Source organism: Solanum stenotomum, chromosome 4, assembly GCF_019186545.1.
Source record: "Solanum stenotomum isolate F172 chromosome 4, ASM1918654v1, whole genome shotgun sequence".
NCBI lineage: Eukaryota > Viridiplantae > Streptophyta > Magnoliopsida > Solanales > Solanaceae > Solanum > Solanum stenotomum.
Window position 1 is genome coordinate 62,641,349 of NC_064285.1, and position 12,171 is coordinate 62,653,519.

At 35.1% G+C, this 12,171-nt stretch overlaps 1 protein-coding gene and 1 non-coding gene across 3 annotated transcripts in view; one reads left to right on the plus strand and one right to left on the minus strand.

Moving 5' to 3' along the window:
• The window catches only part of LOC125862143 (uncharacterized), a 339,538-nt gene that overhangs the window by 156,463 nt on the left and 170,904 nt on the right, over window positions 1-12,171 (minus strand). The gene's annotated exons all lie outside the window — the stretch shown is intronic.
• TRNAE-UUC (transfer RNA glutamic acid (anticodon UUC)) lies at window positions 11,723-11,794 on the plus strand. Its single transcript has one exon. It is a non-coding gene; the product is annotated as a tRNA-Glu (tRNA).

Here is a 12,171-nt window from a genome sequence, read left to right on the forward strand (position 1 = left end):
AGAATGTGGACGTTGGAGCTGGACTGGGCTCGTGATTTGCTGGGCTGCTCACGTTGCTAGACTGTTGCACTCGTTTGGAGCATTGCTGGAGGAAGGAGAAGAAGAAAAACGTACAGGGGTCCGTTTTGCTACTGTTGTGCGCGAAAAAGAAGGAGAATGAAGTGGGGTTGCTTAGTGTTGCACGTTGCTGGTGATGTTGTTGTATGTATTGGGTCTTTTGGTGGGTTATTGAATTAGAATTGTGTGCTGGAATTGGAAGGTGGGCTGATAAAAGTGTTAGGGAATTGGGCTCAAAATTTGGGCCATTTGCTAGAATTTTGGGCTTCTTATAAAGAGTTAAAGATGAAGTAAGAAAAGGGGGTTAGATTGGGAATGGCTACATGGATTTAGATCATAGCCAATTGAATTAAGAAAATAGCCATTTTGAATTTGGCTAAAATTCGAATAAGATGAATTAATATTAATTAATTAATGAGCTTCTTATTCTTAACGAAATAAAATAATTAATTTGATAATAATATAATTAATTTAAAAATGAACTAATTAATTCAAAATCGTAATTATGATTTAAATTAAACTAAGTTAGTAAAACACTTAGCTAAAAGAAATAAAAATATTTTGATATGATTTTCAAATATTTATAAAATATACTAATTTGACACATAATTATATAAAATATCATATTTATTATTTTAAAATTTATAAAAATGACAAAACTACTTAAAATGACTTGAAAATTATTTTGAATTTTATGAAGCTAATTATTTCAAATAGTTTAGATTTTAGGAAGCTCGATGATTAATTTATATTAGGGAGGGTCAAAATTGAGTGTCAACAAAATGTATTCAGGGTGTAGGGGGAATATTCTGATGATGAAACCCCTACCCTCTACTAATCAAGCTTATTCCATGATCTTACATGAGGAATCTCAAAGAGAAGTGCATAATGGAAACATAGGATTTCCAGATTCTGTTAGCTTTAATGTAACAAGATGGAATGAACAGAGGAACAATCCACAATCCAGGGTGAACAATCAAGTTGCAAGAGCATGTTACCAAAACAGTGGACAGAAGAATAACATGTTTTGTACTTACTGTAAGAAGACCAACCATGTAAGATTAAATTGTTATAAGTTGATTGGGTACCCTGCAGATTACAAGTTTACAAACAAGACAAAGAAGCCTCACAACAATGCTAAAGCTAATGCAGTTGGTACAAGAGAAAACAATTTCACTACTGCTTCTGAGGAAGGAATTATGCTCAATGAGCATTCTGGCAAAAATGTGTGATCAAGCACTATGTCAAATATTGTGAATTCTCAAGTTTTCACTAAGAATCAGTGTGATAGATTGATACAGATATTTAAGTATGTCCAAAGTGGGGATTCCCAAGCATCAGGTTCTGAAAACCATTTTGCAAGCATGGCTGGTATTGCAACTATTTTGAGTGCTTATTCTTCATGTTTCACTGTTTTTAATTCTAAACCATGGATCATAGATTCGGGGGCTTCTCAACACATGACTTATGACAAATCTTTGCTTCATGACATAAAATATCTTTCTAGACCAATTTCGGTTACTCTACCTAATTCCTATAAGGTTTCTATCACTTGCATAGGAATAGTTTCCCTCACTCCTAATTTAGAGCTACAGAGTGTGCTCTATGTTCCTTCTTTTAAACACAGTTTACTTTCTGTAAGCCAATTTGTTGATCAAACTGAGCTTGGTTTTCTTTTTACTAAACATGGGTATTTTCTACAGGACCTCAATCTCAACAGGAAACAGAGTTTTGGTAAAGCTGCAGCTGGTCTATATGTACTGAAGGATTGCACATCAGATTCCAATCCCTTTTCAATTGAGTCTTCTAGTTTTCAATCTTCTTTAATTTCTCCCAAACATCATGTCAAGTCCAAACATGTAGTGTCTGATGTTAAGTCTTTTCGTTCTAAATTAGTCAAGAATCCTGTAGTTTGTAATGATCAGATTATGAATGCAATGAATACTCTTTTTTATTCTCTTGACTCTAGAAAACTTTGGCATTATAGGTTGGGGCATTTACCATACGCTTTTATGAGGCACATTAAAGATATATGTTATTCAGAAGGTGAGAAAGATGATTTTCCTTGTGATATTTGTCCAATGGCTAGACTCCACAAATTGCCATTTTCTAAAAGCCATATTACCACCAAAAACAATTTTGAATTATTGCACATTGATACTTGGGGACCCTATAAGACCCAAACCTAAAAAGGGGTAAAATACTTCCTCACCATTGTAGACGACTACACCAGATCTACATGGACCTTTCTACTTTCTACAAAATCTAATGCATTCCCAATATTGAGATCTTTCTTATCTTATGTTAAGAGACAGTTTGATAAAAAAGTAAAAATTATTAGGTCTGATAATGCCTATGAATTAGGTTCAGGTGTTCTTCCCTCAGATTTCTTTACTTCACAAGGTATTGTTCATCAAACCACTCGTGTTGCTACCCCACAACAAAATGGGATAGCAAAAAGGAAGCACAAACATCTCCTTGAAATTTGCAGGGCTCTTTTGTAACATCCGACAATTTAAAATGAATATGAATAAGCTTGAAATTGGAAGTAGTCATTTTTGGAAAAATTCAAAATTTGGAAATTTGGCTAAGTTCAGAATCTAGAAATTTGGCTAAATTCAGAATCTGGAAAATTTGGTTAAGTGTGGAAAAAAAATGAGTTTTTGGTCAACTTCAAATAGTCATAACTCCTGTTTCAGGATGAGTTAGTTGTATTTCCAGATATGTTTGGAAAGCCCTTGGAATGACCTTTCCAACGCCACTGAGTTTGCTCGATTCCAAGTTTGTATGAGTGATTTATGCCCTTTGGAAGTTGGGCAGTTGGCAAGGATTTCCGTCCGGAAATTTTTAAGGGTATTTTGGTCTTTTCCCTAATCAATTGTTTTGGTTATATTAAAGTGTTAGACTGATTTTAGATCAATTTGTCTCATTTTTTTAAAGAGTAAAGAGTTAGGGCTTGGGAGAGAAGAGAGAAAGAAGAGAAGGAAGAGGAGAAGAGAAAAGCAATCAAGGAGATCATCGTGGATATCGTCGGGGGTGATCCCTACTAGGTATGTGAGTTCATAGTGATGGGTTGATTCTTTCCCCCACACACCAAACTCGTTTTATTATTGAGAAAAGATTGGTTGTGCTGTTTGGAGTTATTGGTTGTGTTGTTGATATTGTTAATTGTGTTGTTGAAGTCCCTTGTTGATTTGGGACATGATTTGGTTGTGTTTTTGAGTTGAATCTATTGTATGTAAGTTCATAGTGTTGGTTGGTTCATACCCCCACATGCCAACTCATTTTTAATTCCAAGAAAAGATTTATTTTGGTTGTTGGAGTAGTTAGTTGTGTTGTTGAAGTTTTTGTTGATGCGGGATATGTTTTCGGTTGTGTTCTTGAGTTGAATCTATTGTATGTTGAGGGGTTTTATGTTTCTAAGTGACTGGGGCTGAAACCATTGAAGTTGAGGGCTGGCACGTCTGGCAGAGTGCCCAGCAGGCCCCTTTGAAGTTGAGGGCTGAAGCCTGGCAGAGTGCCTAGCAAGCCCCTCTGAAGTTTGAGAGCTGGCGCCCCGCACCTCTGAGAGCGCCAAGGACGCCAATCCTTCCCGTTACCTTCATTCTCCACTTTTTCATACATATTCCTTGGTAAAGTACCTATGTTTTATAGTTGTTTCCAATACTTTAAGGTACATCTTAACATCCCAAACTCATCCATAACATGTGATCAAACACCTTGAATTCATAATCCGATTAAAGGGGAGTTAGTTTCCATGTCAAGTGAAGTTAGAGCCAAGCTTAGAAGTTAAGTAAGTCAAAACAAGTTTTTTTTAAGTTGTTCAAGAGTCTTTAGTGAACATTTTAACTTCATTTTTAAGACTCAAGTTTCAAGACAAGTAAAAGGGTATAGAGTTTCAAGTCAAGTAAAGGGTATAGAGTTTCAAGCCAAGTGAAGTCTCAAGTTTCAAGTTAAGTCAAGAGCATAAAGTCGAGTCCATTTCTCCAAAGTTATTAGGGAACTATGTATTTCCCAAAGAAGTTTCTAAATGTTTTTACATTTAAGTAAGAAAGGAACATCGATTCCAAAAGAGCCTTTGGGCTAGATTTTGAGTAATTATCTCAAGTTAAAGAAAGATGTGTTTAAAGACACTTGTGAGCCAAAGTATTTTTGGGAGTAGTATTGAGCACTGAATTCTGTTGGGTTAGGTTTCTGCTGAGTTAAGAAAGCCAGGCCAAGGGTTCTCTTGGGGCCAGAAATGATCTCCGGGTGCCGGTCCCGCCCAGGGTGTAGGCTCGGGGCGTGACATCTTTTGTATCAGTCTCACCTACCTTCCAAATATGGGGGAGAAACCATTCTTACTGCCACCTACCTGATAAATCTTTTTCCCTCTAAAGTTTTGGGAAACATCAGTCCTCGTGAAAAATTGTTTAAAGAAAGTCCCTCTTACTCTCAACTTAGACCCTTTGGTTGTCTTTGTTTTGTGTCTACATTATCTGCTAATAGGGACAAACTTGCTCCAAGAGCTTTTCCAGGTGTTCTTCTAGGTTTTCCTTTTGGGAAGAAAGGGTATAAAGTTCTCAATCTTCAGACTAACCAGGTTGTGGTGAGCAGAAATGTGAAGTTTACTAAGTCTATTTTTCCTTTCACCAAATCAGAACCTATGTCTAAACTTTTCCCAGGGTCTTTTCTTTCAAATGAACCTTTGTTCCCAGAATCCCCAATTCCTACTCCTTCCACATCTCCTCGGGTTTGTACTCCCTTAAACAACCCTCCTCCAAATCTTGAGGATCCTTTTGACTCTTCTCTTTCACCTATCGATCCCGTTTCTTCCCCAACTCCCATCGTGTCTACTCCTGATTTTTTTTCTCCTACTTCACCTATTCCCTCTCATGTGCTACCTCAGGCAGAAGATTTGCGCAGATCAACAAGAAAATATGTTTTTCCTAAACATTTAGGTGATTTTATTTGTGATAGTGCCTTTACTGTGATTTCACCTAGTGTTTCTTATTTTCCTCTTGATTCTTTTCCTTATTCCTTATTGAGCACACACAACCAGAATCTTAGTGATGCTATAAGTGGCATAAGGGAACCCGAGTCTTACCATGAAGCAGCCTCGCACCCTGGATGGCAACTTGCTATGCAACAAGAACTGGATGCTCTTGCGTCCAATTCTATTTGGTGTTGACACCCAATTTTGATCTTCCCCGATAATAATTAGTTTCTGAGTCTCTTAATTTCCAAACGATTTAGAATAATTAGCTTTTAAAAAGATTTGAATAGTTTTAAGGTTATTTTAAGTATTTTCAATCAGTTTTTATAGTATTTCGAATAATAAATATATTTCATATAATTATATACGTAAGTAGTATATTTTATAAATGTTGGAAAATCATATCAAAAGATTTTTTTTACTCGGTTTAAATAAATATTTTAGTTATTTAATTCTAGTTTGAATTATGGTTTCAATTTTGAATTAATGAGTTTATAGGCAAATCGATTAGTTTATGGTTAAGTTAATTATTTTATTCCGTTAAGATTAAAGAGCTCATAAATTAATTATGTTAATTTGTCTTATTTAAATTGCTAGCCGAATTTATTCAAACTAATCCAATTTGGCTACATCTTTAATTTTCAATTGGCTATAATTTAAATCATATGGCCAAAGCTTAACTTAATTCTCACCAAATTAATTTGTTTTCACCCTTGACCCATCCTAAGGGACCAAATTTGGGCCTTTCCAGCAGTCCATCCTTTCAACCCCTTTGACCCAACTCCCATTTATTTTCCAACAGCCCATCTCCCTTAATTAACAGCCCAAACCAATTATTCCCAGCACAACGACCCGGCCCAATTCCTCCCATCAGTAAAGAGACCCATATGCTCAATGTTAACATCAATTCCTAAAAACATCAGCCGCAACAACAGTCCAAACACGACAATGGCAAAGAATACACGGCGATTCACGGAAGCTACACGGCATCCAATTTCGTCGTTTCTCTTTTGCCTCGCCAGTAGGTCGTACAGCACCTTCCAGCACGGGAAAATCATCCTGGTGGCCGCGTGATCCCGCCACGTAGCACTCCAAGGACGAGTCGATCGATCCCAAGCGTCAATTCGCCCTTCCTCTTTCGGAATGGGTTGAATTTTCAGAAAAAGGGGTGTTTCTCCAAATCAGTGAAAGATTTTGATTTTTGAATTTTGTAATGGGCCCTTGAATCCGAATTTTATCGGATTCTCCCCCCCCCCCCCCCCCCCCCAATCTGCCCTAGTTCTTCTTCTTTATATATTTTGTCGTCTTGACTGTTGATGGGGGGGATTTTTTTGGAAATTGGAAATTTTAGGTTTAGAGGAAATTGTTAGCAAAAAGGAATTTTAGAAGAAAAATTGATCTAAAAGGGTACGTGTTAGAAGTCGATTCGGGTCTTTGCTTGAAGTTCTCGGAACTCTCCTGGGTGTGAAGTTGCTGCTTACCTTCTGCTCGTTGCTCCAGCTCGCTGCACTCCGAATAGGTAACATTCTCATTCTTACCTCTTGTTCTCCCTTTGCAAATGGTGTGTGTTGCTTCGTTACTGCCCGAATGTCTATTTTCTTTGGATTTTCATGTGCTTCTTAATATGGTTTGAACATTAAGATGTCGTATCTTCTGTCTGCTGCTAGAGTATTATGTATCGAGGTGCATTTTATTTAGTCTTCCTTAAATTTCTTCTATCATAGTCTTAGTTGTAGTTATCTTTAGTCTTTAGTTACTGCCTAGTTTGATATTTTCTTTAATGTTACTATCTAAATGTTTTCCGGATCTGATGCGATAAATAGCACTTAGTGTAATCTCATGTTCATTCCGATGGCTTAGTTTTCCCGGTTTGTCGAATCTCTTTGTTTCCTCACTACTTTGAGTGACATGTTAGAGCCATTGTTATGCCTCCGCTTTGCCTGTTTGTGTTGATCCAACTTCGCCGCTGAGTTTTAAGTATAAGATTTTGTTAACAATTCGGATTTCTTGACTACCTGTGGCGCAGTTCGAGTTCAGCTGCACCATCTCCGACTAGTGAAGCATCTGTTCATTTGTCCTCTTCGTTCACTCGTTAGAATCTATCCATTATGCTTGTTTCATCTAATACTCTTTCTAGTTTGTGTCTTTCTCCTTTTAAAATTTGACCTTGATTAGATCAAAATTTATAGGACTTCCATTGCCTTTAAGTGTTGTGATTCCTCTCGTATTTATTTGTGGTTGGTTGATCTCATTTTAGTCATTCTCAGATTCATCTACTTATTATGAATATTTGTCTTTTCATATTGTATAAGTGAATGTTTTCCGATAAATGACCAATTTAGCTCTAAATTGTCTTATGTTTAAATATAGTTATATCTCACTGATCTAAGTGTGTCATCTTTATGTCAAAAGTATTATTTTTTTTTTACTTCATTATTGTCACCTGATGCATATAAGCTCTATTTAAATTTGTCTTCTTAAACTCGTACGCCAATATTATTTGTTGGACTTCGTGTGTTCATCTTAAACCATTCTGTCTTCTTTCCCTTTTGAAATCATATGTGTTTTATCAATATTTAAGTGTAGCAAGGCACTGGCCATTTGGGAATGTTGGGATTTTGCATTTTTAAATGTTCAATTTTCTTACTTGATTAAGTCGTTGCAAGTTAGATGCTAATATTTCTTTCTTTCACTTTGTCATGTGATGCCAACTCGAGTCACTTGGACTCAAGTTTCCCCTCGTGCATTTCGGATGGGCCATAAAGGGCCCAATATGCATATTTCTTGAGTCAGCCATCAGGGCAGGTTAAGGAAACAGACGTACAGGTTGGAAATTGACAATACGGGCTGAAAGTTGAATTTTCATGTTCCGAAACGCTGAAAACAGACCGATATACCTGCTGTATACACCAATATACAGTCAGAAAATATGATATACAGGGCAAAAACGTGAAAAATACAGGTGGAAAACGCAGAGATACATAGTTAAAATAAAATTACAGGTTCGGAAGTTCGAGAATTAGCGATATACATGGCGTATACCTCAAATACGCACTTTGTGTATATCATGAGCAAGGAAGATGGAAAATGGGCCAAAGCCCAAATGAATTATTACTTCATCTTTATTTTTTTGCAGATTTGGAAAATTTGGGCAAAAGCCCAAATTCAATATATCCCTCTTAATTTATTTGTTCATCTATTTGTTGATTGACTAACGTTTTATTTATTTTTATGGTTGAATTCAATTAATTCCCAGATAGCCATTTAGCTTTCATATAAAAAAAAAAAAACATAAATAGTTATTTTATGCATATTCTTATTACCTAGCTTCTATTTTAATTTTTGTATTGTCAACACTTAAGTTATTCCCCTTTAGAAAACTTCCCCCTTTAGAAAAATTCCCCTTTAATTCATCTCCCTTTAAATAATAAAAAAATGACAATATAAATATATATATATATATATATATATATATATATATTAATAATGATAAAATAATAATAATAATAGTAGTAAGTAAATAAGTTTTAAAATAAATGAGTTTTTTTTACTTAGTTAAAATTTCAAAAATTAGTTAAAATAAAGGAGTTCTTTTATTTAGTTAAAATTTCAAAACAAGTCAAAATAAATGAGTTCTTTTACTTAGTTAAAACTTTAAAATTAGTCAAAATCATTTTTAGTCAAATCGCCGGTCAACCGCGAGTTAGCGGGCATTTCGAGGGCCCAACACCTTCTCGGAATGTACATTGAACTTCGAACCCTTTTATTTTCAATTGATTTTATCTGTTTAAATCTTTTGAAGACTTTAAGTTTTTCTTGATTTTTTACTAAAAATTAAGTGGCGACTCTATTCTTTTGGAAATTCGATTTCTCTTAAACTATAAGTTTAATCGATTTTTTGAAAACTCAGTCATTTTCCTTTTATATATATTTTTAAATAAAACACTTGGGACGTGGTACCTTTACCACCTGGAAAGAAGTCATTACCCTGCAAATGGGTGTACAAAATGAAACTTAAGTCAAATGGGAGTTTGGAACGTTTAAAGGCACGATTGGTTGTACGTGGAGACATACAGCGAGAATTGACCAACTACAATGAAACCTACTCACCTGTGGTAAAAATGACAACCATTCACTGCCTTCTTAGCATAGCGGTTAAACGCAATTGGACTCTTTTTCAGCTTGATGTAAACAATGCTTTCCTCCATGGGGACCTCAATGAGGAAGTCTATATGCGGTTTCCTCCGGGCATGCCTTTTTCATCTCTCTCGCATGTTTGCAGGCTGCGTAAGTCTCTTTATGGACTTAAGCAGGCCTCGCGCCAATGGTATGCACGTCTATCAGCAGCTTTGGGTACACGAGGTTATGTTGCATCATTGAATAATTACTCACTTTTTTCCAAGTCTTCAGATACCCTTGTCACTATATTGGTTTTTTACGTCGATGACATCCTGTTGACGGGTAACCATCAAAGGGAAATTGATGAGTTAAAATTGTTTCTCAATACAGAATTCAAAATTAAGGATTTGGGGATTGCTAATTACTTCTTAGGTATGGAATTCCTACATGTACCTGATGGAGTACTTGTTACTCAAAGGAAATTTGCCTTGGACCTCATTGCTGAACATTCAGAAATTGGGACAAAATTTGCTCTCACACCTTTAGATTCTTCCATCAAATTGACTGCAGATTCTGGAGAACTCCTTTCCAACCCCAGCATGTATAGACGACTTTTAGTGCAATTGAATTACTTGACTCACTCTCGTCTAAATCTTTCATACACTGTTCAGACTTTGAGTCAATTTATGCAAAATTCAAGGACAGGTCATCTTCAGGCAGCTTATCACACTTTTCGTTATCTACAAAAGGATCTGGGACTAGGGCTATTCATTAATTCGAATTCTTCATTCCAAATTTTTGGTTTTTGTGATGCAGATTGGGCGGCTTGTTCTAATACTCGACGATCTATCAGTGGTTTCTATATTAGTTTTGGTGGTTGTCCTATCTCCTGGAAGTCCAAGAAACAATCTGTTGTTACACTCTCTTCTGCAGAAGCGGAATATCAATCCATGCGTCGATTGGTTGCTAAACTCGCCTGGATTGTCCGTTTACTCTCAGATCTCTCTGTCTCTCCTTCTCTCCCAATATCTTTGCAGTGTGATAACCAGGCAGTGATCCACATCGCCAAAAATCCAGTTTTTCATGAACGCACGAAGCATATTGAACTCGATTGTCATTTTGTTCGCGAAAAATTGGTAGATGGTCTTATCTCTCTCAATTTCACCCCCTCCTCTTCTCAAATTGCCGATCTTTTTACCAAGGCATTGGTTGGTCCCTTGCACAGACATTTTTTAGGCAAGTTAGGTGTCCGATCTCCGGACTCCTACTTGAGGGGGAATGTTGGAACTCATGATCATCAACTGGCAGCACCAAGAATGAAGAAAGCGAATGAAGAAGATAAGCTTTATTCGGACACGGGTTGAGGGCCTTATTCTGGAATAAACGTCTCTTGGGCCTGATATTTTATATTTGGGTTTCATCCCAGCTGAAGCACACAAATGCCATTTCAGCAGCCCATTTCAATATACAGCTTTGCTTATTTTAATTCACTTTGTATAGGAAAAGATTTTTTAGATTATTTTAGCATAGGATGAGATGTAAAGTATATAATCAGAGTTGGTTACCTACTTCCTTTAAAAATTGACTTTCTAGTCCTTAGTTTACATGGATAAGTAAGCAACTCTTTGTACAGTTTTAGTTCAGTGAAAATAGAGAAAAAATTCCCAAATAATTCTTCTAAGATTTCTTTGAAATCTTTCATTTTGTGAGTATCATAGTGTTGCTTGACAAATTTTTCATCTTTAATTAACGAATACCATGATCTGTAAACGCCTTTGAACCTTATAAGTGATTTCACGGAAAGTTCCGTGAGTATATCAATTATGATATCAGTGGGAATATTTTGGTTGGAATTATAATTGTTTCTAGGATACTTAGGTTTTGATACTAATATTGAATCCATCGACGTATTTTGTCCAAATTAGCGTTAGCAAGTCTATCTATAAACATATTAAGTCCAATATTGTTGTTTTCACTATACAAATCCTATTTTGACATAAACACAATTTTGGTTTCCTACTTCTTATATGAAATATACTAATATTAATAGACAAAAATAGAATTTTGATCTCCTAATTCTAAATATAGATTATACTAATATTTATAGACGAAAATATCTTAAATGTTGACCTAACTTTTATCACCAAAAGTTTTTGTCTCATGTTAGTATGGTGAACTGGATTTAAAAAAAAAAATTGAACCCTATGGATATAATGTTATATTTTTCTCTATAATTATTTCTAAATTATCTTGTATATTTAGTTTTTTCTTTTTATATAATTAAGTCCAATTAGTTTGTATCCTGAAATAAAGACGAGGAAACTAAGATCAAGAGACGCATATATGAAAGAAGTTTTCTCTTTTTTCTTGTTATTCAATATTTACAATATCATCTAGATAGGACTACAATAATTGTTTTCTTGTCTCAATAGAATTACAATATTTCTTTACCTAATTATTATAGTTAATTATTAGTTGGACCACCAAATTTATTTTTTCTGCCAACAACTTTCTATACCATATATAGGATATAACATTTAAATAAAAGTTACATTAATATTTATCAAACAATCCGTTATCGTCCAGCGGTTAGGATATCTGGCTTTCACCCAGGAGACCCGGGTTCGATTCCCGGTAACGGAACTTTTTTTAAAAAATTAATAAATTAATTATTTTTCGATTGAAAAGAAAACTATTTTTTTTTCAACATATCTGAAATATTAACATAATTTTTTACTTTATTTCTATCAGTTGTTTCGTGTGGTTCGGTTATAATATTATTTTGTTGTAGTATTGTTCTGCTACTATTTGTTGTTTTTGTTACTATTTGTTGTATGGATAAAGTATTTGTCTTGCTTTGCGAAGGTTTAGGCTTGTTAATTAGTGTATGTTGTAATACTAGTCACACTCTTGTAGTTCTTGTCTTATGTTGTTGATTGTGTTTCGATTATCACAATATTTTATTGTTGTTATTGTCGTTTCTTTCTTGTAGACTTTACAATTCTTTTCTTATTAATGGT